This window comes from Uranotaenia lowii, chromosome 3 (genome assembly GCF_029784155.1).
Source record: "Uranotaenia lowii strain MFRU-FL chromosome 3, ASM2978415v1, whole genome shotgun sequence".
In the NCBI taxonomy this organism is placed as follows: domain Eukaryota; kingdom Metazoa; phylum Arthropoda; class Insecta; order Diptera; family Culicidae; genus Uranotaenia; species Uranotaenia lowii.
Window position 1 is genome coordinate 45,803,457 of NC_073693.1, and position 13,481 is coordinate 45,816,937.

Genomic DNA, 13,481 nt, shown 5'->3' on the forward strand with positions numbered 1-13,481 from the left:
GAGCGATTTTTTTTTCGTTGTTGTTGCTACTGTCGTCTTAACCTTCCATTTTTTTTTTTTTGGACGAACGTTGAGAGGGAATTAATCCATCTACCCACCACCACCATCAATCGTGAACACAAAAGATGAGCGACTGACCTCATTTGGTCGGGAAGTTTTAAAGCTGATGTATTGAGTTGCATAAATGAAAATGATCTTGAAAACAATCGTTGAAGAAACTTTGAATTTTAGGTAAAATACAAATTCCAGTTTAAAGATAAAAATTTAAGAACCATCTTCAAGGAAAACTGGACTATCAAATTTTAAATAGACATGAATCTTTAACCGGTATAAACGGACAGATTTGAATGTTTAAGATAAGGCTTAAACAGTAAGTTTTCACTGATTAAGACAAAAGAATCCGGCTCAAAGGACCGCAACTTAAACCTTCTAGGCATAGGGTCTAGATATGGAAGATTTCTTAAAAGAATGAATCGAAAATGAGTAAAAATAGGAAAAAATTGTAAAAAAACTTCTTCTACCGAACGGACGACGGTCTTCAGATGACAGTCTTCATCTGAGAGTCTTTGGACGATAGTCTTCATCTGAAAGTCTTCAGACGACAGTCTTCAAAAGAGAGTTTTCAGACGACAGTCTTCAGACAACAGTCTTCAGACGGCAGTCTTCAGACGGCAGTCTTCAGACGGCAGTCTTCAGACGGCAGTCTTCAGACGGCAGTCTTCAGACGGCAGTCTTCAGACGGCAGTCTTCAGACGGCAGTCTTCAGACGGCAGTCTTCAGACGGCAGTCTTCAGACGGCAGTCTTCAGACGGCAGTCTTCAGACGGCAGTCTTCAGTCTTCAGACCGCAGTCTTCAGACGGCAGTCTTCAGATGGCAGTCTCCAGACGGCAGTCTTCAGACGGCAGTCTTCAGACTGCAGTCGTCAGACAGCAGTCTTCAGACGGCAGTCTTCAGACAACAGTCTTCATACAACAGTCTTCAGACGGCAGTCTTCTGACGGCAGTCTTCAGACGACTGTCTTCAGACAACAGTCTTCATACGGCAGTCTTCATACGACAGTCTTCAGACGGCAGTCTTCAGACGGCAGTCTTCAGACGGCAGTCTTCAGATGAAAGTCTTTAGACGGCAGTCTTCAAACGGCAGTTTTCAGATGATAGTCTTAAGATGTCAGTATTCAGACGTCAGTCTTCAGACGGCAGTCTTCAGACGAAAGTCTTCAAAGGGCAGTCTTCAGACGACAGTCTTCAGACGGCAGTCTTCAGACGGCAGTCTTCAGACGGCAGTCTTCAGACGGCAGTTTTCAGACGGCAGTCTTCAGACGGCAGTCTTCAGACGGCAGTCTTCAGACGGCAGTCTTCAGACGGCAGTCTTCAGTCTTCAGACCGCAGTCTTCAGACGGCAGTCTTCAGATGGCAGTCTCCAGACGGCAGTCTTCAGACGGCAGTCTTCAGACTGCAGTCGTCAGACAGCAGTCTTCAGACGGCAGTCTTCAGACAACAGTCTTCATACAACAGTCTTCAGACGGCAGTCTTCTGACGGCAGTCTTCAGACGACTGTCTTCAGACAACAGTCTTCATACGGCAGTCTTCATACGACAGTCTTCAGACGGCAGTCTTCAGACGGCAGTCTTCAGACGGCAGTCTTCAGATGAAAGTCTTTAGACGGCAGTCTTCAAACGGCAGTTTTCAGATGATAGTCTTAAGATGTCAGTATTCAGACGTCAGTCTTCAGACGGCAGTCTTCAGACGAAAGTCTTCAAAGGGCAGTCTTCAGACGACAGTCTTCAGACGGCAGTCTTCAGACGGCAGTCTTCAGACGGCAGTCTTCAGACGGCAGTTTTCAGACGGCAGTCTTCAGACGGCAGTCTTCAGACGGCAGTCTTCAGACGGCAGTCTTCAGACGGCAGCCTTCAGACAGCAGTCTTCAGACGGCAGTCTTCAGGCGGTGGTCTTCAATCGGCAGTCTTCAGACGACAGTCTTCAGACGACAATCTTCAGACGACAGTCTTCAGACGACAGTCTTCAGACGACAGTCTTCAGACGACAGTCTTCAGACGACAGTCTTCAGACGACAGTCTTCAGACGACAGTCTTCAGACGACAGTCTTCAGACGACAGTCTTCAGACGACAGTCTTTAAACAACAGTCTTCAGCGGACAGTCTTTTGACGACAGTCTTCAGACGACAGTTTTCAGACGAATGTTTTCATCACAGAGTCTTTCGACGGCAGTCTTCAGACGGCAGTCTTCAGACGACAGTCTTCAAACGGCAGCCTTTAGACGGCAGCCATCAGTCGGCAGTTTTCAGACGGCAGTCTTTAGACGACAGTCTTCAGTCGGCATTCTTCAGACGGCACTTTTCATATAGCAGTGTTCAGACGGCAGTCTTCAGACGGCAGTCTCCAGACAGCAATCTTCAGGCGGCAGTCTTCAGGCGGTAATCTTCAGACGGCAGTCTTCAGACGGCAGTCTTCAGACAGCAGTTTACAGTCGGCAGTTTTCATACGTCAGTTTTTAGACGACAGTCTTCAGACGGCAGTCTTTAAACGGCAGTCTTCAGACAACAGTCTTCCGACGACAGTCTTCAGACGACAGTCTTCAGACGACAGTCTTCAGACGACAGTCTTCAGACGACAATCTTAGGATGAGAGTCTTTCGACGACAGTCTTCAGACGGCAGTTTTCAGACGTCAGTCTTCAGACGGTAGGCTTCAGACGGTAGTCTTCAAAGGGCAGTCTTCAGACGACAGTCTTTAGACAGCAGTCTTCTGACGGCTGTACAAGGCCGACAGTCTTCAGACGGCAGTTTCCAGACGGCATTTTCAGACTGCAGTCTTCAGACGGCAGTCTTCATACGGCGGTCTTCAGACGGCGGTCTTCAGACGGCGGTCTTCAGACGGCGGTCTTCAGACGGCGGTCTTCAGACGGCGGTCTTCAGACGGCGGTCTTCAGACGGCGGTCTTCAGGCGGCGGTCTTCAGACGGCGGTCTTCAGACGGCGGTCTTCAGATAGTAGTCTTCAGATAACAGTCTTTAGACGGCAGTCTTCAGACGGCAGTCTTCAGACGGCAGTCTTCAGTCGGCAGTCTGTAGAAGACAGTCTTCAGACGGCAGTCTTCAAACGGCAGTCTTCAGACGGTAGTCTTGAGACGGCAATCTGAAAAAGGCAGTCTTCAGACGTCAGTTTTCAGACGGCAGTCTTCAGACGGCAGTCTTCAGACGGCAGTCTTCAAACGACAGTATTCAGACGACAATCTTAGGATGAGAGTCTTTCGACGACAGTCTTCAGACGGCAGTTTTCAGACGTCAGTCTTCAGACGGTAGGCTTCAGACGGTAGGCTTCAGACGGTAGTCTTCAAAGGGCAGTCTTCAGACGGCAGTCTTTAGACAGCAGTCTTCAGACGGCTGTACAAGGCCGACAGTCTTCAGACGGCATTTTCAGACTGCAGTCTTCAGACGGCAGTCTTTAGTCGGCAGTCTGTAGAAGACAGTCTTCAGTCGGCAGTCTTCAAACGGCAGTCTTCAGACGGTATTCTTGAGACGGCAATCTGAAAAAGGCAGTCTTCAGACGTCAGTTATCAGGCGGCAGTCTTCAGACGGCAGTCTTCAGACGGCAGTCTTCAGACGGCAGTCTTCAGACGGCAGTCTTCAGACGGCAGTCTTCAGACGGCAGTCTTCAAACGACAGTATTCAGACGGAAGACTTTAGATGGCAATCTGAAGAAGGCAGTATTCAGACGGCAGTCTGTAGATAGCAATGTGAAGAAGGCAGTCTTCAGACGGCGATCTTCAGACTGTAGTCTTTAGACGGCAATCTGAAGAAGGCAGTCTTCAGATGGCATTCATCAGACGGCAGTCTTCATACAGTAGTGTTTGATAGTCTTCAGACTACAGCCTTCAGACGACAGTCTCCAGGCGGCAGTCTTCAGACGGCAGTCTTTAGACGGCAATGTGAAGAAGGCAGTCTTTAGATGGCAGTCTTCAGACGGCAGTCTTTGGACGGCAATCTGAAGAAGGCAGTCTTCAGACGGCAGTCCTCCGACGACAGTCTTCAGACGGCAATTTTCAGATGGCAGTCTTCAGACGGCAGTTTACAGACGGCAGTCTTCAGACGGCAGTCTTCAGACGGCTGTCTTCAGACGGCTGTCTTCAGACGGCAGTCTTCAGACGGCAGTCTTCAGACGGCAGTCTTCAGACGGCAGTCTTCAGACGGCAGTCTTCAGACGGCAGTCTTCAGACGGCAGTCTTCAGACGGCAGTCTTCAGACGGCAGTCTTCAGATGGCAGTCTTCAGACTGTAGTCTTAAGACGGCAGTCTTCAAACGGCAATCTTTAGACGGTAATCTTCAGACGGCAGTTTTCAGTCGGCAGTTTTCAGACAATAGTCTTAAGACGGTAGTCTTCAGTCGGCACCCTTCAGACGGCAGTTTTAAGAAGGCATTTTTCAGATGGCAGTCTTCAAATAACAGTCTTCAGACGGTAGTCTTCGGACGGCAATCTTCAGACGACAGTTTTCAGACGCCAGTCTTCAGTTGGTAGGCTTCAGACGGCAGTCTTCAGACGGCAGTCTTCAGACGGCAGTCTTCAGACGGCAGTCTTCAGACGGCAGTCTTCAGACGGCAGTCTTCAGACGGCAGTCTTCAGACGACAGTCTTCAGACGGCAGTCTTCAGAAGACAGTCTTAAGATGGCAGTCTTCAGACGATAGTCTTAGGCGACAGCCTTCAGACGACAGTCTTCAGACGACAGTCTTCAGACGGCTGTTCTCAGATGGCTGTTCTCAGACGACAGTCTTCAGACGGCAGTCTTCAGACGACAGTCTTCAGACGACAGTCTTCAGACGACAGTCTTCAGACGACAGTCTTCAGACAAGGCAGTCTTCAGACGACAGTCTTCAGACGACAGTCTTCAGACGACAGTCTTCAGACGACAGTCTTCAGATGGCTGTTCTCAGACGGCTGTTCTCAGACGGCTGTTCATAGACGGCAGTCTTCAGACGGCAGTCTTTAGACGGCAGTCTTCAGAGGTTAGTTTTTAGGCTACTGTCTTCAGAGTCAAATCTTCAGATGACAGTCTTCAGACGGCTGTTCTCAGACAGCAGTCTTCAGCTCGCAGTCTTAAAACGGCAGTCTGCAGGCGACAGTCTTCAGACGACAGTCTTCAGACAAAAGTCTTCAAACGGCAGTCTTAAAATCAGTCTTCAGACGGCAGTCTTAAAAACAGTCTTCAGATGTTCTGAAAACCTCAGAAATAATTCGATAGTTCCCAAAGACTTTAATATTCATCAAGAATGGCTTCAATTATTCACTCATAACGGTTTTAATTCTCATATAAATAAGGAATTGAAGTGATTTACAAAAAATGTTCTCATGAGCACCTCCGTGAAGAAAATTTTCGTTCGGTTCGATTTTTGCTGCCAACTGTCAGACTGGTTGACGCTTGTCAACCACGAACCAAAAAAAATGACGATCCAAATCCGACATCACGAGACAACAAATCTCAGAAGACCTTTAAGAATGCACAAAACGAGAAACGGAAAAAAAACCGAATCCGATTGACAAAAGGGCGAAATAATCCCACGGGACGCAGAGACGCGACGTAGTCGCAATGCTCAAAACCAGATGGAGACCTCCCGAAAACCAACAACAGTGGCAGTCAAATGTCAATGTCACTTGCTGACGGCATCAGTCCGGTAGCTTCAACATTGAATGTCTCCCGGTTGGCATCTTTTCATCCTTTGATGCCTCCTCTCTTTATGAACGTGAAGTCGCCAAGTCAAAATCTCCCGCTGCGTTGCGCCAGAGCAGATTTTAATTTGTTTATGCTTCCACCCTCGAATGGACTCCATCGGTGAAATCCGGCCAAGGTTTTCGGTCTCCCGGCTTCTTCGGGAGTTCGTTCCATTGTCTTTCATTGTATCACACAAAAAAGGGACCGATTAAGAAATTTGTTTAAAAGGGCAGCAAATGATGATGAAGTTATTTTCGTAAGCCTTGTGCCCTGGTTTTGCTACCGGATTGGTTTCCAGGATCGATCGATTCGCGCGGTCCGGTTTTGTTTGTTCTTTGTTTCGACAACGACAAGCCGAAGGGGAACCGATAATTGAGACTAATTCGGATTGTCATGTCCTTAACAGAGTATCTCATGTGTGTGGATATAGGCGTGGGTGGTTGTTTTGCCGAACGTATTACCCCCGGAAAGGTTTTCAAACGCTATACGCAAACGACAGTCTATGACGCGATGAACCATTAATTTTCATTACGCGCTATGCCGAGAGACAGTGAGACGTTTGAAAAAAAAAGTGAAAGAAAAACAAAACATCACCTCCCGGGGCGGTTTCAACGTACGTACGTAGCCTCGGGTGAATCATTCGTGGAATGAGAGATATCTCGCGGAGCAGCTAAATAGGTCAACCACGATGCACACTATACCTCTTACTGGTTACGTGACGTTAGGCCACGCCGAGAATGCCGGTTGCTGTACAGCAGAAATAAGAAAAACGTGCACACATTTGACATTTGCAAGATCGCGCACCATACCCAAAAGAATGTTTGTATTTGCCCGCATGCATGGCTGGCACATAAGGTTGAATTCGTGGCGCTTCATGTGCATTTGCAGAAAGTATTTTTAGAATTTGCGTGGATGACCGCCCCAAGGATGAAAAATGTTAGCTCAGCTTCAAGTGAGGTAGGACTGTTGCCAAAATCATCGCGATCAAACAACATTGGGCCATGCTTATTGGTATCTTCTGGTTTGTTTTTGCAGCTATAGGGTGTTTCATTGGGATTTTTGTGCATCCAGTTGTATTATAGAAGATAATTGGATATTCAAAGACAAGTTGAGTAGACAGCCTGCAAGAAAAGACATTGATCTCTAGCGATTTGAGGGTACAGCTTGAAATTCGAACGAAAGTTGTGAGGACAGTTTTAAATTCATAAGCGAGTTGAGAGGACGGCCTGGACGAATCGAGAAGAATTTCAAGCATGCTTAGAAGACAACTTGAAATTCAAAGGCGAGTTGTTGAGAGGACCGCCTGAACGATAAGAATTTCAAGGAAGTTAAGAGGACAGCTTGAAATTTAAGGGCGAGTTGAGAGGACCGCCTGGACGAATCGAGAAGACCTTCAAACGAGTTATGAAGACAGATTAAAATTGGAAGGCGAGTTGAGAAGACCATCTAAACGTATCAAAGAGAACTTCAAGCATGCTTTGAAGTCAACTTGAAATTCAAAAGGGAGTTGTTGAGAGGACCGCCTGAACGATAAGAATTCTGAAAAAATTTATAGAACAGCTTGGAATTCAAAGAAGTGTTGAGAGGACCACCTAAATGAATCTTTACAAATTTCAAGCTAGTTAAGAGAACAATTTAAAAATCAAAATCAAATTGAGAGGACAGCCTGAACTAATCAATACGAATTTCAAGAACGTTCAAAAGCGAGTTATTGTCATTTTTGTTATTTTTGTCATTTTTGTCATTTTTGTCATTTTTGTCATTTTTGTCATTTTGGTCATTTTTGTCATTTTTGTCATTTGTCATTTTTGTCATTTTTGTCATTTTTGTCATTTTTGTCATTTTTGTCATTTTTGTCATTTTTGTCATTTTTGTCATTTTTGTCATTTTTGTCATTTTTGTCATTTTTGTCATTTTTGTCATTTTTGTCATTTTTGTCATTTTTGTCATTTTTGTCATTTTTGTCATTTTTTTTCGTTTTGCCATTTTTGTCATTTTTTGAAGTTTCGAGGCATTAGTTCAGGCGTTTGTTTTTAACCTTCCTTTCAGAACCACTTTTTTGGATAAGGGACAACCATTTTATTTTGTAATTGAAGCGTTTGCTACTATTAATCTATCACAATTTAATTCTGGATGAGCACAACTTTTAAATTTGTCGAATTTATAGGAAATATTTTTCAACAAGAACACAATACTCATGCTGTTACTAACAAGAACCTTTTTTTCTCTTTTCAGATTGTCTGAAACGCTTGGGAAAAAAACATTTCTCCCAGAGGTAAGTTATCAATTTTCGAATCGAAACCCAAAAATCCAGCGAAACCATCACATCACCAACTGTTGTTGCCCATTCGTTAGTCGACTGCTAACAAGTTTGACCGCATCTTCCGTTCATCTCCCGGTCCCTTTATGAATATCGCTTTGTCGGCACATGGCATGGCAACTCGGCATGCTAGCATGATCAAAACATTGACCCATCGTTTTCTCTAGACACTCTTCCTTTCCACCAATTGTTATGATTAGCCAACGATATGGCACGACATGTATTATTAGAGGACATTAGCCACTCGCTGCCGCTGCGATCCACTCATCCAAATTTGTCGACGCATGGCAACCCTATAATTATCCCGAAAAAAAAGCCCCGGCTCCAACTGTCAAGTTGACAGAAGAAGAAAATACCAACTATCCCAACGAAATTTGATAACCGCGAATGACGCTGGTATGCACTTTTGTGTGATGACCCGTTTTTCGTTTTCCAAAAAACAACTAACCGATGACGGACGACGACGGACGACAATAAGGTCTGTCAAATCGATGATGATGCCCCGAGAGCATGATAATTTCGGGGTAGGTTCGAATTGACAAAAAACAACAACCTAACGCAACAAAAAAAATGCAACCGTTTGCTCAAGGGAAAAACTGTGCGTAGCTGTCAGTTGTTTTCAAAAACTTTGGATCCGTTTTCGGAATTGTTTCAAATGTAACGCAAATTTCAAAATTGCTCAAAAGTATTCTTGATATTGAGTAGTTTTTTATCAACGTGTAAAAATCAGAAGATGATTTGCAACATTTCGCACTGAACGTCAGATTCAGTTTTGACCTCCGGCAGTCAGTCAGTCACCGAAGAACGAAAATCGGCTGACGTGTTGCGATTTTTCTTGGCTTCTTCCTATCGTTCGGTAGCCGATCGGCAGAAAAATGAATTTGCAGTCGAGTTGCAAATTACGCACATCGTAGCCGATGGCAAAACATGTGCAGTCGGGTCAAAGACCTGTTTGTGAAGAAAATCGTGAGTTCCGAAAATTACATTCGGAATGGCTTGAAGACAACAGGAGAACGTCCTTTTAGCTTAAAAATTGATAATCACGTCGAAATTTAACAAAAAGCGGGTTATTTGGAAACAAACGCTTCAACAAAAAACAAACGCTTGACCTTGAAAATGTTTATTTCCTTCTAACATTGCTTCCAGAAGCAAGTCAAAGTGTTTCTGACTCCAAACGTTTGTTTTGGTCGAAGCGTTTGTCTAAGAAATGAAGCGTTTGTTTCAAAATAACAAGCTTTTTATAGCTCCAGGACGTAAAAATAGATGTTTTGCGCTAACTTTTGGTGCAAACGACTATTTTTATCAAATAATTATCTGGATTGAATGAAATGTAATTTGACTAATCTTTTTTTTATTTAAAACTGTCTGAAGTATTCGTAACTTTATTGACCCTCCGGTCATTCATCAGACTTATAAAAAAATTCACACCATCGTCAGTTCACTGAACCCCCTCCATTTTTTTTTTGGCGTCACAAAAGGTGCGTCCACCGAGAATCGATTCCACCTCGGCTCGACTCGGTTCGGGTCCAATCTCTTTTGTGGGAGATTGTTACTTTTGACAGCTCAATTCGACACCAACACAGGTTTTTTTTTCTCCCTTTCCTTCCTTCCTCCTTTGATGATGTGATGGCCGAGCAAAAGGTGTGAATCCATATAGCAAAGTGGTTTGAAATATCACACCCATCTTTTTCGGAAGGCAAAAGGCCTCAATTTTCTGGAAGTAGACTGAAGTGAGGAGCATCAGATTTGCATGTCACACCTTCCGCAGTTGCCCTCAACCGTTTGCCGGTTTCACCATTTATGGTGATCAGCTTGAAACGAAACATCACCTGTGTGCGAAATTGTGATTTATAGCTCGCCGGGGTCCGAAATAAAGTTGAAGAGCGCGCGAAAAAAAAGTTGACGTCGACGACGACGACGACCGGAACCTTTCCGCTTCGAGGGCTACAACTACCTCGATGATGGGAGTAGACGTGAAAACATTGAGGTTAAGAGTTATGAGAAGTTTTGTTTTTTCGGGGTCCACCTATGGTTGTTTCTCAAAGCTTAAACAGCTTTTGATGAATAACAGTAATAAAGTCAACAATTAATTCTAATAAGTAAATATTTAAGCTCAAATGTGTCAGAGTTTTTTATTGCTTGGAAAAAAGTCTGCTTTTAAAAAAAACTAACCAAGCATTTGTCTTAAATTTTATTACGTGATTGAAGATTTTTTAAATTTTTGCAGATTTTTGTTGAAAGATTGGATCATCATACTGTTTTTGCTCTCCTAAAACTCGAGGCGTTTGTTCATGCACATTAAATCATAAAGAAGCAACAAGATTGTGATATAGCTCAGTTGGCAAGTCAGTTGCTTTCTGAGCCGATGTCCGTGAGTTCGAGCCCAAGAGCAAACATCGATCAAAGTACCGGATAAGTTTTTCAATGACTTGTCCGCCAACTTCATCGTTGATATAAGTCGCGAATGACATGAAGATCTTAAAACGACTATAATCGAAAAAAAAGATTCAAATAAAACATAAGGAAGCGTTTGGTCCCAAAATTGATCAAAATTTATGTTTTGATATTTCTTTGATTTCATTTTGGAGGGCAAATTAAAATTTTCTCCTCAAACGATATAATGTGTCAACAATTATCAATTTTTTATCAAGCCTTTTCTGTTGAAAATCAAGCTTCCATTTAAGATATGTTAATAAAATGACGCTCTGCTGAGTTTCGTAAAATACCGAAAAATTATCATTAAAGATAGATATAAGCAGAAGCAATAGCAGCCAAGCTTCTCACTCACATCAGAGATACAAGATAGTTTATCGACTCGCCTGGGCACACGCAAGCAACGAGGACCGGTTTCCTCGACTTTTTCGCAATGAATTTCGTGTCCATGTTTCGGATAGCTGAAATAAATTGCTCGGTGTCCCTTTTCGGCTTCCGAAACTCTTATCTCGGTGTCTCTGAAATGTTACCAGCAGCAGAGTGAAAAGTGTAAAGAGAGGGGAAAAACCAGAAATGCAAACAATTTTCGATCATTTCAACCGATGGTCTCGTTCAATGATTTCGAACTTTTCGAAGAGTTTCCTTCTTGTGTTGATTTTTTCTTCAAAGCCGCTTTACGTATACTTTTTAAAGAAAAGAGCTTGAAATCATTGCATTTTTTTAAATGTTCATGAACAGATGTGAAAATCAAAAGAAACCAAATTTGAGAATCTGAAAGCCTGAACCTAAATCACGTCATTCGGGGGATTGATATTGATTTCAAAAAAAAATAATTTAAAAAAACTCATGATTCAAGAAAACAAACGCTTGGCGCATTATGCAAATCAACTTAAATGTTGTTTTTCTGCTTCTGCTAAACTATAACTTAAACTTTTATTAGAAACGCTCTCTTTTAAAAATAAACGCTTGGTTTTGTTAACAAACACTTGTCGTTTTAATGTTTTAAAGTTGCGAAACACTCATGCCGAAGTATTGTTTTTCTACTTTCTGCTGAAGTTTGGAACACTTCTTTATGAAACCACTTGTTTTTTGGGAACAAACGCTTGGTTTTGCCAACAAACGCTTGACGCTTTTATGTTCCGAAGCAGCATGAGTGTTGCTTTCCGATGAAGTTTGGGTCATTTTTTTATGAAAACGCTTTGTTTTAGAAACAAACGCTTTTTTGTGAACGAACGCTTGACGCTTTAAAGTTCAAAATCAGACTGATTGTTGTTTTCCAGCATTCTGATGAAGTCTGTGTAAATTTTATATGATAACTCTTTATTTTAGAAACAAACGCTTGGTTTTGATAACAAACGCTTGACGTTTAAGTGTTCTGAATCAGCATGGGTGTTGTTTTTCAGCCTTCTGATGAATTTTGCTTATTTTTTTTATAAAAACGTTTTGTTTTAGAAACAATCGCTTTGTTTCGTGAACAAATGCTTGACGCTTTAAAAGTTTGAATTCAGTCTGACTATTGTTTTCCAGCATTCTGATGAGTTATGTGTCAATTTTATATGAAAACGCTTTGTTTTAGAAACAAACGCTTGATTTTGTTAACATAAAAAGTTCAAATTTATGTTTTTCAAGCTTGTTGCAGCATTTAGGTATCAAAAACTCAAAATTTCCATCCTACGCAGCTTTAATAAGACAATACAAACGCTTGAAATCAGTAAAATATTTTTTTTTTCAAAACTTTACTTAAAAATCAGAAAAAAACAAATGTGTTTCTGATATTCGATTACGGAAAGTGCTCAACGATAAGAAACTTCGGTCAGCGTTTATTTCCCTCAGCTTCTAGTCGAAAGTGAATAAGTGAAGTTTGGCGAAGAAACAAAGTTGAAATGATAAAAAAACAACAAGTACAAATTTGTGCTGAAAGCAACGGCAGCAACTATTGGTCTGATGTTGTTTTTTTGCGACACTGCTGGCCAAACTAGGAATGAGCAATATCTTGAACGAGGTCGAAGAAAATATCAACAGATCTTAAGTGCGCTCCAGAGCCAGGAACGACGACGATGAAGATGCTTTTTTCGTTGGCTGGCTCTCATCTCGTTTTTCGTTTTTTTTTTTCGTTGTTCAGGGCTCGTTGGTATTGTTCCCTTTCGAAGCACATCCCCAACTGTGGTGTTCCTCTGGGCCAACTTGGCTGAAACAAACTTGAAGATATTCCTTCCGATACAAGAAGTAAAGCAAAAAGCAAAAGAAACGCTTGAACGTTTCGTTTACGCTCAGTTGAATAAATCATAAAAATAAAATCTTTAATAAATTCTGACATAATTTCAGTGTGCTCGGTGGAGGTTTTCTTCCTTCCTTCTTTTTTTTTCGAAATGTGAACCTTCTCGTCCGATTTATTACACTAGAGCAGAGACACACACAACTTGTGCCGTGGACACCCATCGGGAAAATCAGTTGAGCATCAACAGCGAGAAAGAAGCGGCAACAGCAGAATTGAGAAGATTTATTCAGGGGCAGACCCGGTGAGGTTGTTTTGCTGCACGTAAACACATGGTAGATGTTTATCTGTCTCTCCTGGGGGGGAGGACTCTTGGACTTTCGGACGATTTTCCTCGCTAGAGACGAGACGATCATCGGTTTGATTACTTGAACCATCAACATCCGAGCGATGAAAAAATTTTTTAAGTCGATTGTACCCAGTTTGGTGGTTGTTTCGTTCCAACTTTTCCAACGGTCGCCATGTAAACCCACGTTTAGCTTTGGTTGGTGGTCTGAAGAAGTCAAACGAGGCACGAGATACAACATGAGTTTTGACAGTTTGAAGAAATGTGTACAGGAAAGTACAGGATAGTTTACTCGGATTCGACTCGAGCTGTCACACAGCATTCGTGAACTTGGCTGGAGCTGCCCTGATGTGCCCATGTTGTTTGTGGTTTCGCATCACTAGGTCAAGTAGGATGTTACGGTCCGCTATCCGAGCAGACAGTTTGACAGAAAGTTCTTCTCGT